The following is a 23,329-nucleotide window of genomic DNA, read 5'->3' as shown; positions in this document are numbered from 1 at the left end:
TGTGTGTGTGTGTGTGTGTGTGTGTGTGTGTGTGTGTGTAAAACCATTGTCATGTCATGTGGACTCAGTCATGGTATATTACTATGGCTTGTTTTGAGCCCGGACACCATTACAAGAAACAATGGCATGCTGTATGGTTTCTGTTTACTATAACTGGCTATCTTGATGTCAAGATGAGGGAGCCCCCTTTTTCCATTCATGGTGAAAAAATACTATGGAGTCCTGTGGAAACAGTGGCGACAGAAGAAGCTGCTCTAGGCAGCGGATCTCTACTTCCTTAACAACACATAAAACATCACTTGCTTTGTTCCTATCAGCTAAGCAGTGTGCCTGTTACCCTGTTTACTTTCTGAAACAGGGAGAAACTGGGTAAATGCATAGGAAGGGAAGCTGCATTAAAAGTGTTTTATCTAAAAATAAAACAAACCCCACTTTTTGGGGACTAGATTGGCAAAGGAAGATTTAAAGAGATGGAGGTGTATCTGTAGGGGAAGAAGGAGAGTCCACCTCAAAACCTCAGTGGATGAGTCAGAAAGAGGCAGCTACTGTCAATAGAGAACAATACAGTAATCAAGGGGATTTTGCTTGCAGGGGCTGCTGGGATGTATGGTGTGAGAGGAAGTATGGAAGGGTGACAGAAAATGATGGAACCAGATGGCATTTGTGATCATTTGTTTAGGAAAATGTGGTAACTTACCACCCATAGTTGCAACCCACCCTTCTCCCAGCCTTGCATGTTGTATGAACCTGCCCTATGAGCTTATGTAGTTTATTTAGATCATTTATTTTTGCTAGATGCCCAAACTGCAACGCTTCAGTGGTCCCTTGGCTCACTCCCATAGCAGCGCCCAACAACATCTAGAAGACCATCAGTTCTCCTGCCATCACCTTTATACTGCAGGAATTATCTCCTCTTTCACACATGATACCTGTTGTCATAAGACAGTATAATTTATTGCTATGCCATTGCATAAACGTAGTCAGAAGTTGCAGGGCCAGGATTTGCTATACCCTATTGGAACAGTCTTTGCATGGGTCAAAGGCTTGACTACTGAAGAAATAATAGAGCAGAGCTTGTGTAAGAGCAGAGCATATTACAAGCATATTTTTATTATTTTCCATTGAAGAGATATACACTAGACAATACTTTAGATTACAAGTGCTTATTGTACATAATACACATTCACACACAATTTTGTTGTGCCAAAGCTAGAGTTGAACAAGATATATATGTAAATCTTAAGAATGTACCTTTCTCCAAAATAATCACTTTGTGATTGGTAGTCTGAAGTAATTTTGTATTCTATTCAACTTTTCCCACAAGACACTTTCAGGGTGGTGAGCATTGTCAAAATAAAGTTAGCTCTTCGACTTGATCTTGGCTAACTTTTGAACGGCTGTTCTTCTAATGCTGGACTTCTGGTATTCTTTTTGTGTGGTCACTAAATGTCTTATGAAAGCAAAGTGGTGGCAGCATCAAAGTTGACAGAGACTCTCAAGTAGGAGCGCTGAACCATTTCCAGCCCATGGGCTGAATTTCCTTTTGGGGAAGTTCTTCAAGGGCACATTCCTGCAGCAGGCGTGGACAATGGCAAAAGGGACAAGGCCAAACATCAAATACATGAGTGCATGTTAATTTAGAGCCCTTCCTGCCATAGGAAAGGTATTTCAACATTTTAGAATTAAGATCTGCAGACAAGCCAGAAAAACCATCACACTATCAGTGGTTGGGGATGTGGTCTTCTGGGGACCCCAGGCCTGAGGTTCTGTGCTCCTGCATGGGATGGGAGGAAACTCACCGAGCTGCAAGGTGCTTGTGAGTTATGATAATGCTATTACTGCCATGGCCCAACCGGTGCCCTTGTCTAGCCCGTGGCAATATAGCTTGATATGGACAGGGCTGTTTACCTTCTGTTTTCATAGAATCATAGAGCAGTAGAGTTGGAAGGGGCCCTGAAGGCCATCAGGTCCAACTCCCTGCCGTTGCAGGCCACCGATTTACTCCATCCCACGCAGATGACTGTCCAGTTTCACCTTGAATGTCTCTAGCGTGGGACAGCCCACGACCTCTGTTTTGCTGCAGTATAAGCCTGACAAGAATCTCCTCCTCCCACCTGCCCCAATATTATCCATTAAAATGCCTCTCTCTCACACACACAAGTTACATTTTGACTTTTGAAATTTACTGTTATACTTTACATTACTTTTTTTCAATCCTACAGCAGTTGGTAGAACTTTATATCTAAAAGTTTAAGACATAAGGTATGATGCTTTGATGCTTCTTCAATGTTCAGATATTTATGAATGGCAATGACAGAAGTAATAATTTTCTGAGTTGTATACTGTGTTTGCAGGTAATATTCTCAGATTTCAAAAGAAGATAACTCAGGTATACTTGACTGGCTATTGACTGCCAATCTCCTGTTGTATTTATTTTCTATGTACCCTGCATTTTCTCCCAAAAGCACAAAGGTAGTTTCCAGGAGTTTTTCCATCCAGGCATTGATCAGGGTCATGTTGCCTTGACATTAGCCATTGTACTATACAATGATGCATACTTTCTAGGCCAGAGATACCAACTTTGAAGATTCTGGGGCCCCATTTCAAGCTAGGCAACATAGTTTGGGAGAGTCATCCTGATGGAGCAAGATTCACAAGTGATAAGTTTTCTTCTTGTTGAAAACCTGGGAACAGTATCATTCTCATATTGTAGGGAAAAAAGTACTTTATTTTCTTTGGTCCATTGCTACAAAAGCAATAATTTTCATCAAGACTCAATGTGGTTTTGTCAAAGTTCAGTGCACCAGGAAATCCTTCTCATCTATTCTTACACCAAACCAGTAAGATAAAGCAGTTACCTGTTACTCCTGTTTTGGAAACAGAATCAGAAGGGCTGCCTCACTAAGATACCTTTAGTCCAACATTCCATTTCTAGTACTGACTAGCCAGATGGCATAGGGGGGATAACCATTCTCATTTGTGTCCATTATCTAGTATTCAAAGGTATACAGACATTGACATGGAAAATTCATTTAGCAATCATGGCTAATAGAGGTTGACAGATCATTATATTGGGAGGCTATTATGCTTTCTTACCTACATCCACATGATCAGATTATGTCATTTTAAAAAGCCAAATAGGAGTCAGAGGACCAGTGCCCTGCAGTGTTTAGACGGCTGGACCTAGAAGAGTTGGGATCAAAGCCACATGCAGCCATGAAACCCAATGGGTGATCATGAGCTATCACAATCCCTCAGCTAATCTACCTGACTCAGTTGTTGTGCAGATAAAGAAGCATACAAAGAACCAAGCAAGGTGTTAAACAGAAGGTAGATTTTCAGATATTTTGTACTTGAGAACTCCCAGCTTTCCTGACCATTGGCCACACTGGCAGGAGCATATCAGATCTGAAGGCCAAAGCATCAGGAGAGCTACCTTGTGCCTACTCCCAGGTACACTACCTCACCTCCTTGGAGGAAGGATGGAGTAAAAATGCAGCCAATCAAAATGATATTCAAAATGAAGAAATCAAAATAAATGTTATTGACAGATATGATCTATACCCTACCTTTCTACTAAAGAAAGGAACTCATACAGTCCATGAGCTTTCCAGCCAACTTGATCTTTCCCTTTGCTCAGTAGATGGAGGATTGCTACTCTATGGTTATGATTGTTGTTGTTATATTACAGCTATACTCTGCCTTTCTTCTTCTTGCAAGGAACCCAAGGTAGCTTTCAAGGTTCTCCTCTTCTCCATTTTAGAGGCAGGGCCTGGCTTAAACTCACCCAGTGAGTTTCATGGCTGAGTGGACCCAGATCTGCCAAGTCCCAGTCCAACACTCTTAATCACTATACCACATTATTGCAGATAATCTAGATTTCCCCCCTCAAGTTAGATTCTGCTGTGGGAAACATCATATTGTTTCATTTGTTAAATTATAGTACTTTAATACTTGAAAATTCAAATTTCCTCCCCATGTTCCCAGCTGGAAGTCCCATGTAATTTGTGAACTTGGTGCTGACAATATGCCTGCACACAGATTTTCTGAACCTTTAAGATATTAATTTTTTCTTTTAAATATTAGAACTTGAGTACTTATCTACTGTACTACTTTCAACACAGAACTCCCTTAGCATTTACCTTCTGCTGCCAGGTGTCTGTGTGGGAAGATGTTGCCTTCCACCCATAGAACATTAGACTAGTATTTATTTTTTTATTTGTATCCTGCCTTTTTCCTACAAAGGGCTCAAGGCAGCTGACATCATTCTCCTCTTCCATCTTATCCCCACAACAACCCTGTGAGGTAGGTTGGGCTGAGAGTCTGTGACTGGCCCAAAGTCACCCAGTTGGCTCCATGGCTGAGCGGAGACTAGAACCCAGATCGTCTGAGTCCCAGTCCCATGCTCTTCACCACTGCGCCACACTGACCCTTCTTGCAAAGTGAAAGCGTGCTTTGCAGAAAGCGACTCCTTCTGCTGACTCTGCAATGTTCTCTTGTTTTGGGGGCAGTGATGGTATTGTTAGTCCGTCCCCCCCCCCCCCCGTTCTACAAGTGTCTCTACTAGCATGGCAGTGGGGCTGCAAAACTGGAGGGGAATTTCTGTGATAGGAGACGGGACTTCATGTAAAACATTAGGGGGGACCACTGGCAGCTGCTCCAAGGTATTGCTGGGGTCCTTGGAGGGCCACCTTGTGGCTGTCCCCACTGTGATCATGAAGGAGGGCTCAATAAACAACTTTTACTGTCTCAAAATGAAGAAAAAGCACTTTCTAAAAAAGAGTCATGCTGCAGCCAGTGAAAGTTGCTTATGACTGCGGCAGGGCAGAAGGAGAACCTAGATATTCCTGTAGTGTTCCCTGGGATACCTGTAGGAGGGTGAAAGGAGGGGGCTGCAGAGCCATGGTGTGCCTGGTAGCTACATTGCTGCTCCTGCAGTAAAGAAGCCCCAGCATGTGTCTTATTTAACCAAACATTTAGTGTGTCATGCAAACCCTCCTACTGTGTTACAGCAAAGAAAGAGCTGGCTTTGGACTTGGAGAGCTCAACTCACATCTCAGCCATTTAACTCTCTATGTGTGCAATCCTTTGCATGTTTAGATGGCAGTAAGTCCTGCAGTTCCCACTACTGGGAATTGTAGAATGTTTTTCCTCCTAAACATGTATAGGTTTGTGCTTTAAATGACTTTGAGAAAGTAGTATCTCTCAGCCTGATCCATCAATCAGTGTTTTGTAGGGAGAAGAGTGTGTGCGTGCATGATTGTGTGTTCGACATCAAGTGTCCTGGAACAAGGTGGGATAGAAACTTAGCATGTTATTCTGGGCACTGAACTGGCAAAACTTTGTGAAGTAGATTTTTGGGTGGCCTAGGGAGCTACAGCAGGGTAAAGAGAGGTAGACCATCCTGTTGTGCTAGCAGACATCTAACATGATGCTGGGTTTGACCCAGAAGAAATAACAAAATACTTTATTTATATGTTTGTTTTATTTATACCTTCAATAGGTTTCAAGGGTGGTTTACAAAATTAAGTTATAATAAAGCAAATTAACAGACTGCAAGGTAGAGAAGAAGTAGAATCAGAAACAAGCAATGAACAGCATAGGAGCAGTATACATAATATTAACAGTCATGGGAAAAAGGTGCTGATCTAGTCTAGAGCCTAAGTGACAGGTTGTTGTTGTTGTTAGTCGCGAAGTCAGTCGTGTCTGACCCACCGCGGCCCCATGGACAACATTCCTCCAGGCCTTCCTGTCCTCCACCATCCCCCGGAGTCCACTTAGGCTCATGCCGACTGCTTCAGTGACTCCATCTAGCCACCTCATTCTCTGCTGTCCCCTTCTTCTTCAAGTGACATGGAAGGCATTAAATGACCCTCTTTGGGGAGTGCATTCTATAATCAGAGTGCCACCACTGAGAAGGCCCTCTTTCCTATAGCCACCCACCACATCACAAATGGCAGGCCAGCTGATGAATAAGCTTTATTTAGACTTCTATACCAATCTTGCTCAAATGAGGTTAGGTATATACTCCAAGAGGAAGGTGCAGTTTTTGTTAAGGATATTCTGCTATGTTGACACATTTTTTAACAGGAGTTGAACCTTGGAACTTGTGCAGGCAAATCACAATGGCATGCTCATATCAAAAAAATGGGTAGCTGAAAAGGCAGTTTCTCATCCCCCAATACACAGAAATACCACAAAGAGCCGAGGGACAATAGAAAAAAGGGTGAGAAACCACACTAGCAGCAATAAACTGATTTTTTCTCTGCAATACAGAGTATGTGCACATTTCATTTCCAAAAACGAGTACAGTAAAAAGGGCTTCACACCTACCCTTCCATTTGCTACATTTCCTGGCGTCTGCTCTTCAGCCTTTCCACCAAGGCTGGCAGCTGCTCCAACCAAAGGGCAGGGGCTTCAGCTTCCCAAGTGCCACAGGAGAAAGATGAATGCACTGGCTAAGCTGTCAAACCCGCGCCTCTCTTCCAGAACTGTGTCTGCGTGTCAGCCTGTACGTGTGCATAGGCCTGGATGCTTGTTTCTCTTTCTCGTCCCCCCCCCCCTTCAGCCAGCCAGGAACTGATTAATCGCTTTTCTCCATGAGATCATCAGTTATAACAACTTATGCTAATACTATTCTCCGCCCCATTTCCTGCCTCCCCTCGGTTTCCTACCACATGGAAGAGGGAGGGGGAAAAACCCTTTCTCCAAAGAACGAAACCCCAAATTTGCCTCTTGGAGGGAGGTCTTTCACACCCCGAATTATCCCCGGTGGGCAAGCCGACACTAAGTCCTTTATACTCTCTATAACTTCTGAAGGAAAAGGAAAGAAAGGCTGCACCTCAAATCCTCAACCTCCAATTACCGAACCCCAAACCCGTCGACTCTTCAGTTCTGAGGGAAGGGAGAGCCATGCCGCCCTGCCGCTCAGCTGCCCTACCACGTCTTCCTCGCTAGCCGCCTCGGCTCTTTCTATCTCTCGCCCCACACACACCACTTTGCGGCCTCCTCGAGCCACCCCACCCCACCTTCTCCCCTCCCACCCGCCTCCCTCAAGCCTCCTGCCACCCTCTTCCTCCTCAGTACTAGCCGCCCCTTGCGCGGTCGATGCAAGCCCCGGCGCCATTGGCCGAGCCGCGACCGCTCTTCCGTGCGGGAGGCGCGCATTGGGCGGCTCGGCGCGGGCCCGCCTTGCCCGTTGTGAGTGTGCAGGGAGGGGGAGAGGGAGAGAGAGGGAGAGGAAAGGGGGGTGGCTTTTTTCCCCCTCTCGTCCCTCTTTCGGTCTCCGGCAGAGTCCATGGCTCCTCCTGCCACGGAGCGGCGACGGGCTTAAGCCGAAGCCGGGCCAGGCCGGGCGGTGGGCTGAGGGCGACTCCCTAGAGAAGAGACGATATTGGGGGGGCTGGGGAGGGGGTGGGGAGGGGTGGGAGGGGAAAAGCGCGCGCTCGTGAGGGAGGAGGGAGGGGGAGGAGGGGGGTCACCCGCGGCACGAGCATCTCCCTCGTCAACCGCCGCCAGCGGAGGAGCGACCCGAGCGGCAACTGAGGAGGAAGAGCAGCAGCAGCAGCAGCAGGAGGCGCCTGCCCTTTCCCCGAGCGAGCTCAGCCGGGCCGGTCCCCACAGACGGGTGCTCCCCTCCTTCCTTCCCCCCTCTCCTGTAACCCCCAGCCTCCCTTCCCCCAAAGTACCGGTGCCGGAGGAGCGACCCCCTCTCCTCCCCCCGCCCGAACCGGCAAATGAACTCGGTCCGAGCCGCCAACAGGAGACCCAGGCGAGTGTCCAGGCCGCGCCCGGTGCAGCAGCCGCCTCCACCGCCGCCGCCGCCGCCGCCTCCTGCCCAGCCGCCTCAGCAGCAGCAGCAGCAGCCCCTGCAACTGCCGCCGCCGCCGCCGCCGCCACCACCGGAGAGGAACAACAACAACGCCGCAGCTGCCGCCGCCGCCGCAGCTGCCGCCGTCGCTGCTGGGGAACGGGGTAAGCGAGAAAGGGACAAGGACGGGGACGCGGGGCGGGCCGGCGGGAGAGAGAGAGAGAGAGAGAGAGAGAGGCGGACACGGACCGGGTGGGGTCCCCCCACTAAAAATAATTGCGAGCCGAAGCGGCTCCCTCCCCTTCTCCACTCGTTTAGCGTACAGGCCGTGCTTTGTTTGGTCTGGGCCCTACTGGGGGTTTGTGGGTGGGAAGGTGGGCTGAGGGGGGACAAGGGGGTTCCAAAAGCGCGTCGTGGGTCCCTCTCAGGTACGGGGGGAGCGGAGCTAGAGAGCAGAGCGCCCCCTCTCGGTTCCCCAGAGAGAGCCACAGAAAGCGAGAGGGGGGAGAGAAGAGGCCCTGCTTCCCCCCCCTCCCGGCAATGGCAGGGGAAAGCTGCCCCTTGTGTGCGGGACACGGTGTGTATCCCAGTAACTTGTGTTGACACCTTTCCTTTTATTCTCCCCTCCTTTTACCTCCCTCCCGCCTCGGCCTCCCAACCCGCTGCTTTTCTTTCTCTCTCCTTTTTGTAATGGTGTCTCATGGAGACAAGAACGGCTCTCTTCTTTCCCCCTCCCCTTCCTCTTCCTCCCTCTCCCTCTTTCTCTCGCTCTCTCTCCTCCCTCGCCCTGCCCCAGTGTTTTTGCTGCGCAGTTTGCTTTCAATGTGGCTTTAGTTACCCGGCCCTGAAGGGAAAAAAGGGAGAGAGACCGGGAGGGGTTCTGGGGGATAACATGGAAGAGAGGAATTGCAGACCTACGTACATAAGGCGGCGTTTTTGTCGGGGTAGATCATCGGCCATTTATTAATCTGCTTCCTTCTCTTTTTCTGTTCCGCCCCCCGATTCCTCCCTTCAGCCTGCCATTCTCCCCCACCAGCCGCTTCACAGTCCGTCCTAAATAAAAAAACCCCACACATATTTGCTCTTGGTATCAGTCTTCTGCGGCGGGGAACAGAGAAGCCTTCGCCCTTTCTCACGCGTGTGAAGCTTTCGGTTCTCCGCCTGCCGTGCGTGTCGGTTCGGGGCCTAGTGTAAAAATGTTGTTAGGTCGGAGCTAGTGTGCGAAGCACCTTTTGTCTGAAAGAGCTGGAAATGCAATCGTGATTTTTCTTCCTTTCCCGTAATGGAGGCTTTAAAGAATCAGTGTGAAAATAAATAAAAGGGTCGGAATTTTTCTTTTACCGGGCGACCCGGGGAGTGGGAGGAAGAGAAGGAGGAGGGTGATCGTTCGCTCAATAGGCTGCATAACTGTTGCCATATTAATTGGCTGGGTTTCTCTCCCAGTGTTGGTGTGCTGTCGTCGCAGGGTTATTTTCTAAAGGAGAAGAACAGGGGTGGGATCGAAGGAGACATTTTGCATGTATTATCTGGTGGGCTGGATTTTAATTTTTTATGCACTGTGTGTCGCACCTATCGCATGATAAAGGGAGAATGACCTGTGGTGCTGTGGTTTAAGACGTTTAACAAAAACACCCCTCGCTGTTGTAGTAGGAATGTCTTTTGTTTGAGAGGGGATAATAGGTTAGTGACTAGATGTTATATCCAAAGAAGTGCATTGTGATTTAGTAGATGTGGCTTTTTAAAGATGTAACTGAAATATTGTTAACTCATTAAACAAAGAAAATGTAAGATTATTACACGCTTTTAATTCCTCCTTTCCTCCATGTCTCTTCTCCCCCATCCCCCCACAGTGGTCAGAGCAAGAATGTTGCCCAGACCAGATAGCAGTGAATTTCCAGAGGGTGTGATGCTTTGTGTTAAATTATGGCTTTTGTGTAAATCTTTTTTTTAAATCTTCACATTCATTACATAATTACTGATTTAGTAATGAGCCATTTAAAACAAGACAAATCACTTCCTCCTTTTGTATTGTCATGTATTGTAGGCTTTTGCCCTCATGTATTCCATGTGCATGGAGTGGGCTTTTATGTCTGAGAATATCTGTTGACAATTTTAAATAGTTGGCCAAGGTTTTGTAAGAAGTGGGGCAAATGTGCTTAAGACAACAATTGAATTACACCTGCTTATTACTAGGCTCATGATTGTAACATAATGCTCTGAATGTTAAACCTTTAAGACTGGGTTACATTACTCAAATAGTACTGATCTGTCACCTCTCTTTAATGTAAGACTTCAAAGTTTGATAACAGCCAGGTGTATAATGTAAATATTCATACTGCAATTCATACTGCAAGTGTAATATACAATTATTCTTAGCAGGTCAATGGAAGGGGAAAGTCTGCAGATAGATAAATGATAAAAACTGTATTGTTTATATATCAAATATAATAATTATTATAAAGGTTGCTCACAAATTGTTGTGCCTGAGAAATTGCTCATATCTTTATTCATATGAACTATTTATAAAGGTGCACTTTGAGGGGTTGTATTTATAATTTTTTAAAGTAATTGGTAACATATCTGTCATTCATCATTCTATCATTAATCTGTTGGTTATTAATATTCTGTACCAATATATTCCTCTGCATTCCCCTAATTTCTGATTTGTTCTGGTGTTCTAAATTCTTATTCAAGAATTTTTCAGACCTTGATGCTCAGCATGATTAGCCAGAAGTAAACTGAAAGCAGAGCATTAATTCCAAGTGTTTAGGATCGGGGACCCTAATAATGGGCCTGGCTTCTGTCATTCTGTGGGCACAGGAGTGGCTAGGACATTAGGTAGTGGGAGTATCACACATAAACCTATTCTACACAGAATGTAGTTTTTAAAAACTTGGAGCAGTATTCAGTGCTATCCAATGTCAGTGGAACCCCATAGCTTGTTCAAAGGGGATGTAGCACTTTGGATTGGAATGGGAAATGAACAGATCCCTTCATTTCTAGAATGGAGCAGCTCATTGGAACTTGCATAACAGCCCCTCACTGGTTTGTCCTAAACCACATTGCTTTATAAAGTGCTAACTTCCCATTCTACATGTGATAAGTCTTGCTTGTACTATGGAATTGGTGAGTGTTTAGCAGCCCTGATGGATGCTACACCTAATATGCGAGAAGTCATGTCATTTATACTTTGATAAAAAGATTAGAAATACATTGATGTAAAAGCAACATAACAGGTTAATTCTAGAGTGAACCATATTTGGATTCAGAGATGTCATTTAGTTTCTGTACACTTTATTTATTTTTGTTAGCTTGGTTTGAATGTCCAAAAGTTAATATGAAACTTCTTCACCAAAACTACTGTTTGCTGGTATCCCTGAGTGAAGTGTGTGTGTGTGTGTGTGTGTGTGTGTGCAAAATTCATTATAAAAATGCTGGTGATTGGCCTTATGCAAACAGATTAATGTAATTCTATCTGGGCAGATGTGAAATGTCTGCAAGTATTGAGAAGAATTACTGTTGTCTGAATTGTCAGTACTGTGTACAATAGGCTGAAATATACGATACTGAAATATGTATCTGCTTATTAGTTATTTATTTTTAAATGTTTAAACATATCCTGAAGTGGTTTGCAGCAAACGATAACAGCAATGCATCAGTATAAAACAACAAGGCAAGTTAATGGTTGGAAAAAGCCAGAGTAAATAAGTTTTCAATAATCATCAAAAGCATATGATCATCAATATCTGACATATGACAGAAGGCAGGCCATAGCAGAAGGTGGGCACCATGCCACCAAAGAGAGGTCCATTGCTGTGTTGCTGCCAGATGAGACTTTGCAAGATGTAGTGCAAAGAAAGTCTCCACTGAAGGTCATAGGCTCAGACAGGTCTGTATGGGGAAGACTATTTCAGATACCTTGCCTTAAGTTGCTTAGGGCTTTAAACCCTTTTAAAGATGTAAAGGCACAAGAGGGAAAAGGGTTAAATTCAGGGGAAAAAATAAAAATTATACTTTTCCCCTGAATTGTTCCATTTTTTCAGTGACAGAAACTTGAACCCAGTTCCACAGCAAGCTACTGGCCAATGCAATTCTTTCAAGTAGATACTTTTTGCAGCAAGGCCACTCAATAACCTCACAGCAATCTCTGCACTGCCCTTAATGTCCAAGCCATCCTCAAGGGCAGTCCCATATATAGAAGGCTGTAGCAGTCCAGTATTGAGGTTAGCAATTCATGAATCACAGTAGTCAAGCTATGCTTGTCTAGGAACAGGTGCAGAATCTAGGACAGAAATGGGCAATCTTTTTTGGCTGTGGCACATCTGACAATTTGAGAAACTGTTCTGGGCACTGCTACAGAATAGTTACATGAGAGATATGATATAGCACAAGTAACTTGCTTAAAAGTCTGATCACAAGGCAGAAGGGGAGCTGCACCCCATCGCACTAAACTAATTTTAACCCACAGTTTTCAGTATCAGCTGGAGCCCATTTTAAATTAATCACAGCTACTGGTAAGACAATGTGTTTAAAAACAGAGGTGAGAAAGGTAGGTTACCTTGGTGGGCACCAAGGAAGGTGTCGGGGTAAATGGAGCTGTGAGAGTCCTTCATTGCTTACCTCTGGTCTAGGTGAACCCCCAGGCTACTTGCCTGTTCTTTCAGGAGGAATGCACCCTTGTTTAGACCAGGCAAGCCTAATTCCTGGACCTGGAAATTACCTGCAGTGCCTCTGTCTTAATTGAATTCGGTTTACTGGCCCTCATCAGCCAACCACAGCTTCTAAATATCATCATGCTCAACTTCTCTAATTCAGATGTAATGGAGAAATGCAGTTGAGTGTCATCAGTGTACACAGTGACACTGTGCCCCCAAACACTTTAATGACCGCACCCAACAGCTTCATCTATAGGTAAAGTAGTATTGGGGATAAAAAAAGGTACCTTGAGGCACCTCACAACATAAGTGCCAGAGGGCTGAGGTGTAGCTACTCAGTGCTGTTCTCCGGGCTTTATCCTGTCTATCCTGGCAGTTGCCAAGTGGCCAAGTTTGCAGATAACATTTAGGATTGTTAAAACTAAAAAGGATTGTGAGACACTCCAAAGGGTGCTCTCCAAGCTAAAAAACAGGCATTAAAATGGTAAATGCAGCTGGGTGTAAGCAACAGTGAAGCAGTGTATGCTGGGTATTAAAATCCCAACATCAGGTATAGGATGATGGGATCTGAGTAGCAGTGAGTGATCAAGAAAGGAATCTTGGGGCTGTGGTAGACAGCTGAATGAAAATGGCAACCAAGAAAAAGACAGACTCTTATGTTTGGCATAATTAGAAAAGGAATTAGAAATAAAACTGCCAAGATTGTACTTCCCTTATAAAAATCTTTGATGTGACTGCACTTACAATATTGTGCACAGTTCTGGTCATTGTTCCTGAAAAAAAGATTGAATTGGAAAAACTGCAGATAAGGGCAGCCAAAATGGTGTTCGGGTTGAAGCAACTCCTCTGTGAGGAGTGGTTGCAACAACTGGGATTATTTAGCTCAGAAAAATGGTGAATAAGGGGAGCATGGTAGAGGTGTTTACAGTGCATGTTGTGGGAAAAGTGTAGAGGCAGACATTTTTCTCCCTCTTGCTTAATACTAGAATTGGGAGTCATCCTGTGAACTGGTTAGTGGGAGACTTAGGACAGATAAAAGGAAGTACTTAAGTAACAGAGCACATGCTTTGTATACAGTCACAGGTTCAATTTCCAGCATCTTCAGATAGTCCTGGAAAAATTACTGCCTGAAATTCTGGAGTGCTGCTGCTAATCAGTGTTGAAGCAGTGGCCTAGAGGGATCAGGGGTCTGGTGGAATAAAAAGCAACTTCCTATGTTTCTGTATTAAAATGTTTTGAATTTGCAAAGAGATGTGTGTCCAACCCCAGTTCTACATGTACTCCCTAATCCAGGTTTGGTTGTTGTTTAAACAGAATGCAACAGCAGGGGGCTGGACTTGATGGCCTTCGTGGCCCCTTCCAACTCTTCTATGATTATGTTTAAGGGTACTGTTCAAGTCAACACTTGCACGAGCATAAATGAGCAATCTGTAGCACAACACCAGTAGCTTCAACGAGTGGAAGCTGCTTTTCAATGGAAAGCTCTTGCACCAGCTAACTGTTGGCATTGCATTATATCTCGTGTATTTGCATAGCATAATTTACCATTGGACATTTCATAATATAAGTTATACACAACTGATTCCAAGCAACGTAGTATATGGATAGGTGATATATGTATATACTCCAAGATGCATTCCAATTTTCATCCAATTTATACCTATAATTCTTGAGTATTATAGATGCTAAAGCCTATTGCCACACATGAACCTCTAATTCATGGGTCCTCAAACTAAGGCCTGCAGGATCTGACCCGCCATGCCCTTTTAACCGGCCACCCTACAGGTTTTGCACTCGCTGGGTGCACATGCGGCTTGCTCACAAGGAGGTTGTTTTGGAAACACTTGGAGAAAACGATCTTGTGAGCATGTCAGCGCCTCGCCCAACGGCAGCTTGTTTGCACGTAGATCGTTTTGGACTGATTGGAGAAAATAATCTCCTTGCAAGCAAGCATGGCACCTCCCTGTGCTCATGCCCGGTGGTGGCTTGCTCGCGAGGAGGTTGTTTTGGACTCGCTTGGAAACAATCTCCTTGCGAGCAAGCTGGCACCTTGCCTCCCGCACCCCACCTCCGCCTCACCTCACGTGTGCGGTGTGCATGTGCGCCCTGCTCCCACACCAGCCTGCGCCTCCCCGCCAGCACCGCCTTGGCGGCCCATGGCCACTGCTGCCACCTGTCAACTGGCCCCCTGTTTAAAAACTTGGAGCACCCCTGCTCTAGTTGAATTGGGTGATAATAGGAATAAAATCTGGATTGATTTTTAAATTGGTCCTTTAATCATTGATTTTAAAACAATTGTGTGATCTGACTTCTCCAGTTAATTTCTCAACATTGATTCTCATATAATAATTATACCATCAGGCATTTTATTTACAATGAATATAGACTTTAGGAGTTACTCTTGGTTAACTAATGAAATGACATAGTAGTAGTAATAATAATGGTGTACTTCAACATAAACAAGTAACTTCATGTTGTGTGTTTTGTAATGGTATGTAGAAGATTTATGTAATTTGGTGCCCTTCCAAAGCATTGGACTACAACTCCTACTATCCCCAGTGCAATTTGTGCATATAATTTCATTCATATGGACTATTCAGTGGGCTTAGCTGTAGATCCGGTATGTTCATGCTTTCATTTCATACATGTTACATTTGTTAGAAACCAGGCACAAAGCCAGATTTAATTTATGAAAACATAGTTCTATGCTCCATATTGTGGCAAAGTATTTATTTTCTGTCATGCCTAAGTAACGTGTGCCATGTTGTGGGGGGTTCACTAGCTAGCAAATTAAGCTTCTGGACCTCAGTTGGAATAATACTTACCTGCAGGGAGCTCCTTTTCCTCAAAGCACCAGGTCTGGTTTGTATAGTTTATCAAGTCTAAGAAACTGTATAAAAAGTATATGACAGCATAATAAAACCAAGTTTGTACAATTCAGAAATACTCACTAATAAACCAGTTTTTAAAAATCTTTCTTTTGTCCAATTCAGAGGCAAGCCACATAGCAGTCATGAGCTGTGTGTGCATGTACTTTTAAATCATATGGTGAAATTCCCTTTAGTAGAAATTACCTCTTTGGAGAAAAGGAAAGTGCAACTATTGACCTGATGCAGTAGCTGGATCCTTATTTAGCCTGGGTGCTTATCCAGCTGCAGGTGGCTACATAATCACCACTCATTTTTACTCAGATGTGCAAGAGTTAGATGCCCAGCAGCCAATGTCACATAAATCTTGAGTCTTGTGGATGCCAGCTGTTGCTGCACAGGAGATCAGGAACAGATTTCTTCAATCTGGCTCCCAAATTTTTCAAAAATCTGGAATTTTTGTACATACTTCCTATTATCTGTATGTTGAAATAGCCATCTTTCAGTATATTACGCTTGGTGGGGTGAGTAATCTGTCTTCTACCATGGAAAGCTGGCTTACAGAATACATGTTTGGTTTTTAAAAATTGGGGGAACTGTAAAACTGGCATTTTTAAAGCAATGTATATAGCAGGCAGGTGCATATAAGGCTGTTTAATGTATAACCATGTACTAAAACACAACAAAATGCAAATTAAAATTCAGGTGTAGGCTTCATTTAGCAGAAATATTAGTAGTGCTGTTAATTATATTGCTTGAATAATGCTTCTGCATGGGTTTGGTAATAAAATAAACTTCTTTTATATGGGCACTTGAGAATTTTATACATGCGTATGTTTTACATGCTTTGGGAAATTGGTTGGCAAAACAGACTTTATAGTATATGTTGCTTTTGTGCCAGTTTTGCCTATGGTATCAACTCTTAGGTTTCCATGCATGAAAAAAATATGATTTATTCTAAAGGAGACAGTTTTTTAACTTGTGAAAAAAGATAGTGTATTGCTCTTTATATTCTGTATTGTATTGTGAGTATAATACGGATTTTCCTGTTCCTTTGGAAAGCACCTATAGTTTAAAAAACTGCTAATGTAAATTTGAATTAAAAGAATTGTGAATAGAGTTACACTTGTGCAATGGGGTATTCCTGCCCCCACTTACTGCAGCTCCTTGGCATGTGCCCACTAAAAGCTAAAACGCAGACATTCTGGAATGAAGTGCAATATGGAGTGGGAGCTGTTGTTGGAGGATAGTTGGCAGATATTGGAGTTAACCTTTGTGCAAGTGGAAGCCTAAACTCAGCCCTAATTCAAATGTTGACTGGGTCTAGGTACTTCTTTTGATAATCCCAGAGACAGGATCTGGAGAGGGCACTAAATTAAGCTACTAGCAGGTTTTTTGGGCTATATTGAATGTAATGTGTGCTGCTTTTCTCCTATGTCTGGCTTCAGGTACTGATGTGCTAGGTGACATTGTAATTCTTCCAGTTAAGTGGGATGGACTCAGTAAAGTGTCTGTGGACAAATCTAGCAAGCTTCATCTGCAGAAAAGAAGCTAATAGGCAGCATAGTGTGAGAAATTATAATGTCACTTTCCATTGCTTATGGTAAGTGTGTTTTTCATCTGCGGCCTGAGTTTTTATTTTGCGCTCATATTTTAATTTTAAGCATTTTCCAAACAGAATAGGGACACACAGTTTTAGTGTATCAAAAAAGACAAAAAATTGTTACATTTATAGTGTAAACTGTAAAATATGAAGATTTATGTTTAGAAGAAGTATCTTGCAGCATGTCCAATGGAACAAAGATTAAAGATAGGAGTGAAGACAAAATGGTGGACAGATGGGAAGAATTTTGTATCGGAGCAATTACAGGTCAAGGATGAATTCCTATTTCTGCTGAAATGTTGCCATTATCTTCAGCTGAACCAGGATTTAGCAAATTCCTTTAAAAGGTAAAACTTTCAACATTGTGCTGTATGCCATTGTGTAGATATTTGCAATGTGACTATAATATTTTATATAATTTCAACCAGCAGACAAGCATTTAGGATGTGGAATACCATCCATATTGTGCCTAAACACTGTTAAAATCATAGTGGTATGTTGGTGTTACAGAGAGGTGCCAATTTTTAAGATTTATTGATCTGATGACCAGTTTTTCCTAGTGCATGGTGAACACAAAAGTCAGACTTCTTAGAAAATAGATGTTTTGGATTCTGTAGCTGGACAGTCATGTTCCAAAGAGTTTGATTGAGGACCTGGAACACTTAAAATTACAGCAAGTTTAGAAAGAACCCTTCTGGTTTATTTAAGAGTACAGGACAAGAATGGAACAAGAAATCTTACTTGTAACAAAATAATGCCTTAATTTCATCTGCAGCTGGTTTAAGAATATAAAATGGTTATATCTTAACAGTAGTGTAAATTGTGGGTGCGTTTTTGTAATGCTTTAGACATGTTTATATTTTAGAAGCTTTAAATGTTTAATAATGTTTTGCAGTGGTATTTTGGTTACAGCCCCTGAGGAAGGAAAATTCTCCTGAAACCTGGTGGGCATAATAAACGTTATTTCCAGTATCCGAGAATATTCCCTTTTCAGTTTGGGGTTATAACCTCACCTGGTTTGAAAGTACCTGTGCTGAATGCAAATGGAAAAACAACAGCCATGTAGGACTTGGTCCTGAATGAGCATGCCAGTCTGGCCTATATCATGGAGACCTCGTTGGATAAAATTGGGAGAGTAAATCTCTCCCAGGTTTGCCAACTAGAGTTCGTATATACTGCAGTAGACTTCTGAATGAAAGCGTCCAGAGGAGGCAAGAAAAATGATCTAGGATTTGGAAACACTGCCCTATGAGGAGAGACTGAGAGAACTGAGCATGTTCAGCCTTGAGAAAAGAAGACTGAGAGGGGACTTGATATCCCTTTAGAAGTACCTCAAAGGCTGTCAAAAAGAGGAAGGTCAGGTTCTCTTCTTGCTGATGCCAGAGTGTAGGACATGGAATAATCAATTCAAGTTGCAGCAGCCCAGATTCAGGCTGGACATCAGGAAAAACTTCTTAACTGTCAGAGCAATAGAACAGTGGAACCAGCTGCCTAGAGAGGTGGTGAGTTCTCCCACACTACAGACATTCCAAAAGAAACTGGACAGCCATCTGAGTGGGATAGTGTAAATTGGTGTCCTGCAACAGCAGGGGGCTGGACTTGATGACCTTCATGGCTCCTTCCAACTCTGTCTATTCTATAAGGGGCGGCATAGAAATGTTATAATAATAATAATAATAATAATAATAATAATAATAATAATAATTCTATGATTGGTGGATTTGCTGTGATCTGTCATGATTTTGTCATCCCATCCCAGAGTCTTCCAGTTTTCAGAGTGTGTATCTAAAAGTAGGTGTTTAAGAAAGAATAGAGATACTGTGCTTGTACTATCAGCCTTGCTACTCAACAGTATGCCTTCCTGAGCTAGGCAAGGTAGTCTTGGGCTTGGTCTCTGTGGTTTCTTGCACTGGGAACTCCAGCATATATGTTGAGATGACCTGATCAGGAATGGTGCCTCATGGCCTCTTTGGCAACCATGAGTCTGTTTCAATTAATATCTGGCTGAGTAGACTTTGGATCTGGTTATATGTGTTGGGTGGGATGATGGTGATCTGAGAATGGGAGAACTTTCTGTAGTTCCATTAACATGGAAAGATCACAACTACATGGTAGGGTTTAGATTTGCTGGACTTGGAGCTGCTTCTGTGATGGGGAGTCAATTAAGATGGTCGACTCCAGGTCTCTGATAGATCTGAATGGTATTCTAATAGGTCATGGAAATTTTCCTGTTCTAACAAGTGATTGTTTTAAAGTCTTGGTTGACCTCTGTATTGGTGCAGTGGCCTGGACAGTTGTCACAAACATTCTTGAGCATCCTCTCTCAGAGTGGAGCCACACATTCTCCTTGGCTTTCAAGGGTGGGTAGTTACTTATTTATTATTTTTATATCTCACCCTTTCTCTTTCAAGGAACTCAGTGCAGCTTACATAATTCTCCTCCTCCTCCTAACCTTATCCTTACAACAAAAACCATGTGAGATCTTTTGGGCTGAGAGTCTGTAACTGGTCCAGAGTCACCCAGTTAGCTCCATGGTTGAGGAAGAACTAGAACCCAGATCTTCTGAGTCTTGGTCCTGCACTTTTAACCGCACACCTTTGTTTAAAAAACAAACAAACAAAAATCTCCCTGAACTGCATTGTACCAGATATTTTCCAGCTAGTCTCTAGTGTTCCATAATTAGGTAAGATGCTGGAGCATGTGGTGGCTTCAGGGATTTCTGGATGGGATGGATTTTCTAGATCCACTTCAAATTGCCCTCAGGCTTGTTTATGGGTCAGAGACTGATTTGGTTGTTATGATGGATATTCTACTCTCTGAACTGGACAGGGGAAGTGTGACCTTGATATTTCTGTTGGACCTTTGGTTACTTTCAATACCATCAACAATGGTATCCTTTTTAGACATCGATTTGAGAGGAGAATGAGACATTTTTATTCAGTGGCACCAGCACTTCCTGGAAAGTGTTTTCAGGAGGTGGTGCTGTGGGATTCCTGTTTGATGCTATTGTATCCCCAGAGGTCCATTTTATCACTATTGCTATGTATCATATACAAGAAACAGCTGGGTGAGATTGTCCAAAGTCTTGGAGGCTTGGTGTTATCAGTAGGCTGATGTCACCTAACTTTCTCTCTCTCTCTTTTCCACCCACTTATGTAAGTTCTGGTTCTAAATTGGTGCTTGATTTTGATAATAGACTGGATGATGGCAAACAGAATGAAGCTTAGTCCAGACAAAACAGAAATGCTTTTGGTCAACCAAAAGACAGATCAAGGATTAGGGATTCAGTCTGTGATGGACAGGGTAACACTCTCCCTGGAGACTCAGGTTTGCACTTTGGGTGTACTCACAGACTTGCCTTTGAACTTGGATGTCTCAGCAGTAGTCAGGAGTGCATTGCACAGCTGAGGCTACCTTGCCAACTGTGCTTGTTGCTATAAGTGTCCTATCTGGCTGTGGTCATGCATTCCTTAGTTTTGTCCCATTTGAACTACTGTAACATTCTTCATGTGGGGCTGCCTTCAAAAACTCTTCAGAAACTACAGCTGGTCAGAATGCTGCACCTAGACTGTTGACCAGGGCTGGTTACAAGGAGCAGGTGATCTACTTGTTGCAACAATTTCACTGGGTTCTGATTGCCTGCAGAATTCAAGGTGCTGGTTGTGACCTATAAAACCGTACCCTTGGAACTAGGATACCTGAAAGACCACCTTGCCTAATATGAGCCTGCCTGGTTCTTTTTCAAGACCATCCCCTTCAGAGGTAAATTGACTAAAGAGAGTGTCTTTTTGGAGGCTCTCAATCCACACTATGAAACTCCATCTCCAAAGGAAACTAGGTTTGTTTGCTTTTTGATGCTCTGCCAGCAAGCAAAGACTGCTTAATTTTTAACGTCTTTTAACTTGTAGGTAGATTTGGTGGGTTGTGTGCTGTGTTTAATATTTTTCTGCAATTGTTGTGTGTTATTTCATTTTAACGTACTGTTTTAATCAGTTTTAATTGGTTCTGTAAGCCACTTTGAGTGCCATTTATTGACAGAAAGGCAGGGTACAAATAATTTTTAAAATGGTAGCATTGTGTTGGCTGCTATTGCTCTTGGGATGTCTTCTGTGGTTTCCAAGTCTTTTACCTGGCTTACCCTTTTCAAATTTCTACCAAGGAGTCCCTGTTCATAAAGTGACCATCAGGTAGATCTGCAAATGTTTGGGACTTAAATTCACAGAAGTTGTCAGCATGGCCACCGATTAATAAGGCTAGGACTTTGGTGTCTAAAATTCCTGGTGATTTACTCATGTCCTGCTCTTGTTCTAGGGTATATTTTCAGTTCACCCAGAGCATGGCTAGTCATGTGGATTTCTTTGTTGTCCCGTGTGAGCTGAATGTGTCCAAAAAGACTTTATAGTAGCAGAGAAAGAAAATTATAGACAGGACAATATCTATCAAGGAAACTTTGCAGGTATTGGTTACCTTCTCCTTGTAGACTCCTCTGAAAAGTTTCCAAGGAATTCTAGGGTTTCCCAGAGCACATTTGAAAACTGCTATTCTGTTTAGTGGACTTTATGAGTAAGTGTTTACCCTTGTTAAAAAAATGTTATTGATTAACCAGTTTGATTGAAATGTTTTATTTAAAAATGATTGAAATGTTTTAATTAACAAATAGATAATTTGAAAGCAAAGCTTTGTTATAATATTGCTATTATAGCTTTTGCTATCTTATGATGGATCTTAGCTTTCAAGAACAAGAGTGGTCTAAATAAATAAAATCTATTGTTTTATGAAGAAATTTAAAACTTGGTATTAGTAGCACTCAACCAACACTTTTCAAGTCATTACTCAGGCTTTCCACATGTAGGGTTTTTTTAAACCGGTAATTTATAAGTTGCAGCAATGTAGTATGTACACAGACTAACAAGGATTGGCCATTTCAATATGGAAAGTGAGTGTAGGAAAAGAATATTCTTAGAATATAGCATAGGTCAGGATGATTTAACTTTTTATACCTTGAGTGTGCATGAGCACTTTGACATGGAACTTAAGGGCTGCACAAGGAATTATTGCAGAGATCACAGGCAGCTCCTTCCCTGTTTCTCCCACTCAAGCCCTCCCATGTGACCCCCCCGGCCCCTCCTTTTTGGAATTGGCATGCTGAGCCTCTTGTTCTTGAACTGACAAACTTTCCCCAGCATGCCCCAGCTGCGCCTGCTGACAAGTGTTGCTGGAGCTGCAGGGCATGCTGGGGTGAGACTTGCAAGGTCACCAGCCCAAACCACTCTCTTTCTGAATATTATCTATCTTCCTGAGTATCAGGAAGAGAGCTGGCTGGGACGAGGTCCTTAGGAGAGCTTGCCACAACCAGGCCTGTGCCATTGCTGGGATCTGAACTGGGGGCAAACAGGGAGGTTCTGAGCGGCAGGAGGCCTTGGGTTGGACCACCTTAGCCTAGGTGGTTTTCCTGCAATTTGACCATTTTGCTAGTTCTTCTATACCCAGGGGGTAAACAGAAAGTAGATCTCTGGATGTTTGGGACTTCAGCTTCTAAATGTACCTGCCAAAATGGCCAATGGTCAGGAATACTGGGAGTTGAACTCCACAACATTAGTCTTATGACAAAGCTGATTGTCTTCACGCTAATAATCTTCACTCTAATACTGTACTATATTAGACTGTGGTTATGATTCTGAACTTACTTTCAATGTATTGGAATTGGCTTTTGAGCAAAGATAATTGGGATTGCTCTGTAAGCATAGGCAGTTGGACCTGAATGAAGCTTCATTTATATTGGCTGCAAGGTCACTTATGGATGGTGATCTATAACAATTGTTGTTATGGAAAGGTTCAGTGGTGTTTATTTAAATTCCAAGTAACTTTGTTTAAGGCCTTACTTCCATCACATGTGTGCTATCTTATATAGAAAAAGGTACAGTAGGGCATGCTAGAGGCAGTGTTTGTGCTTATGCAAAAGTGGCAATCCTATCTTCAGTGTACAGAGCTGAGGTTTCCACAAGTGTGAGTCATAATTCAAAAACTACAGATAACATATAGTGTGTGTGTGTGAGCGCGCATGCGCTTGCATGAATATACATAGAGATACACAGAGCAGGAGTGGAAGATTGTGATGGAACACACCCATTGTGTTCTTGGAGCTGGTATGCATTCATGTCTGAACACTGTTACCCCAGCCTGCATCCCATAAACAGTTGCCATGACAAGGCATCAAAACAAGTCTACAAATATGGGACTCGGCTACAAATGTCAGCTACAAATGTCACAAGTTAAGCACAGTGTTACACATGAAAAAATATTAGCCTAGCATCAGTTGAAAGGGAGTATACTCAGATAGGATGATAGGCAGGATAGGAGATAGGATACACTTTAAAGCAGGGGTCTCAAACTC

The 23,329-nt window shown here is 43.2% G+C and overlaps 1 protein-coding gene across 1 annotated transcript in view; it reads left to right on the top strand.

The window, feature by feature from the left end:
- Nucleotides 1-7,833: 7,833 nt before the first annotated feature.
- Nucleotides 7,834-23,329, top strand: part of FBXO11 (F-box protein 11) — a 99,453-nt gene continuing 83,957 nt past the window's right edge. The window contains exon 1 of the mRNA XM_044428786.1: nt 7,834-7,974. The gene's annotated coding sequence lies outside the window, so the exon portion shown is untranslated. The remainder of the gene's footprint in view (nt 7,975-23,329) is intronic.

This window comes from Varanus komodoensis, unplaced genomic scaffold (genome assembly GCF_004798865.1).
Source record: "Varanus komodoensis strain SLA01 unplaced genomic scaffold, ASM479886v1 scaffold2, whole genome shotgun sequence".
In the NCBI taxonomy this organism is placed as follows: Eukaryota; Metazoa; Chordata; class Lepidosauria; order Squamata; family Varanidae; genus Varanus; species Varanus komodoensis.
The sequence above is the reverse complement of the archived record's forward strand: the minus strand, read 5'-3'. Positions and strand labels throughout refer to the sequence as shown.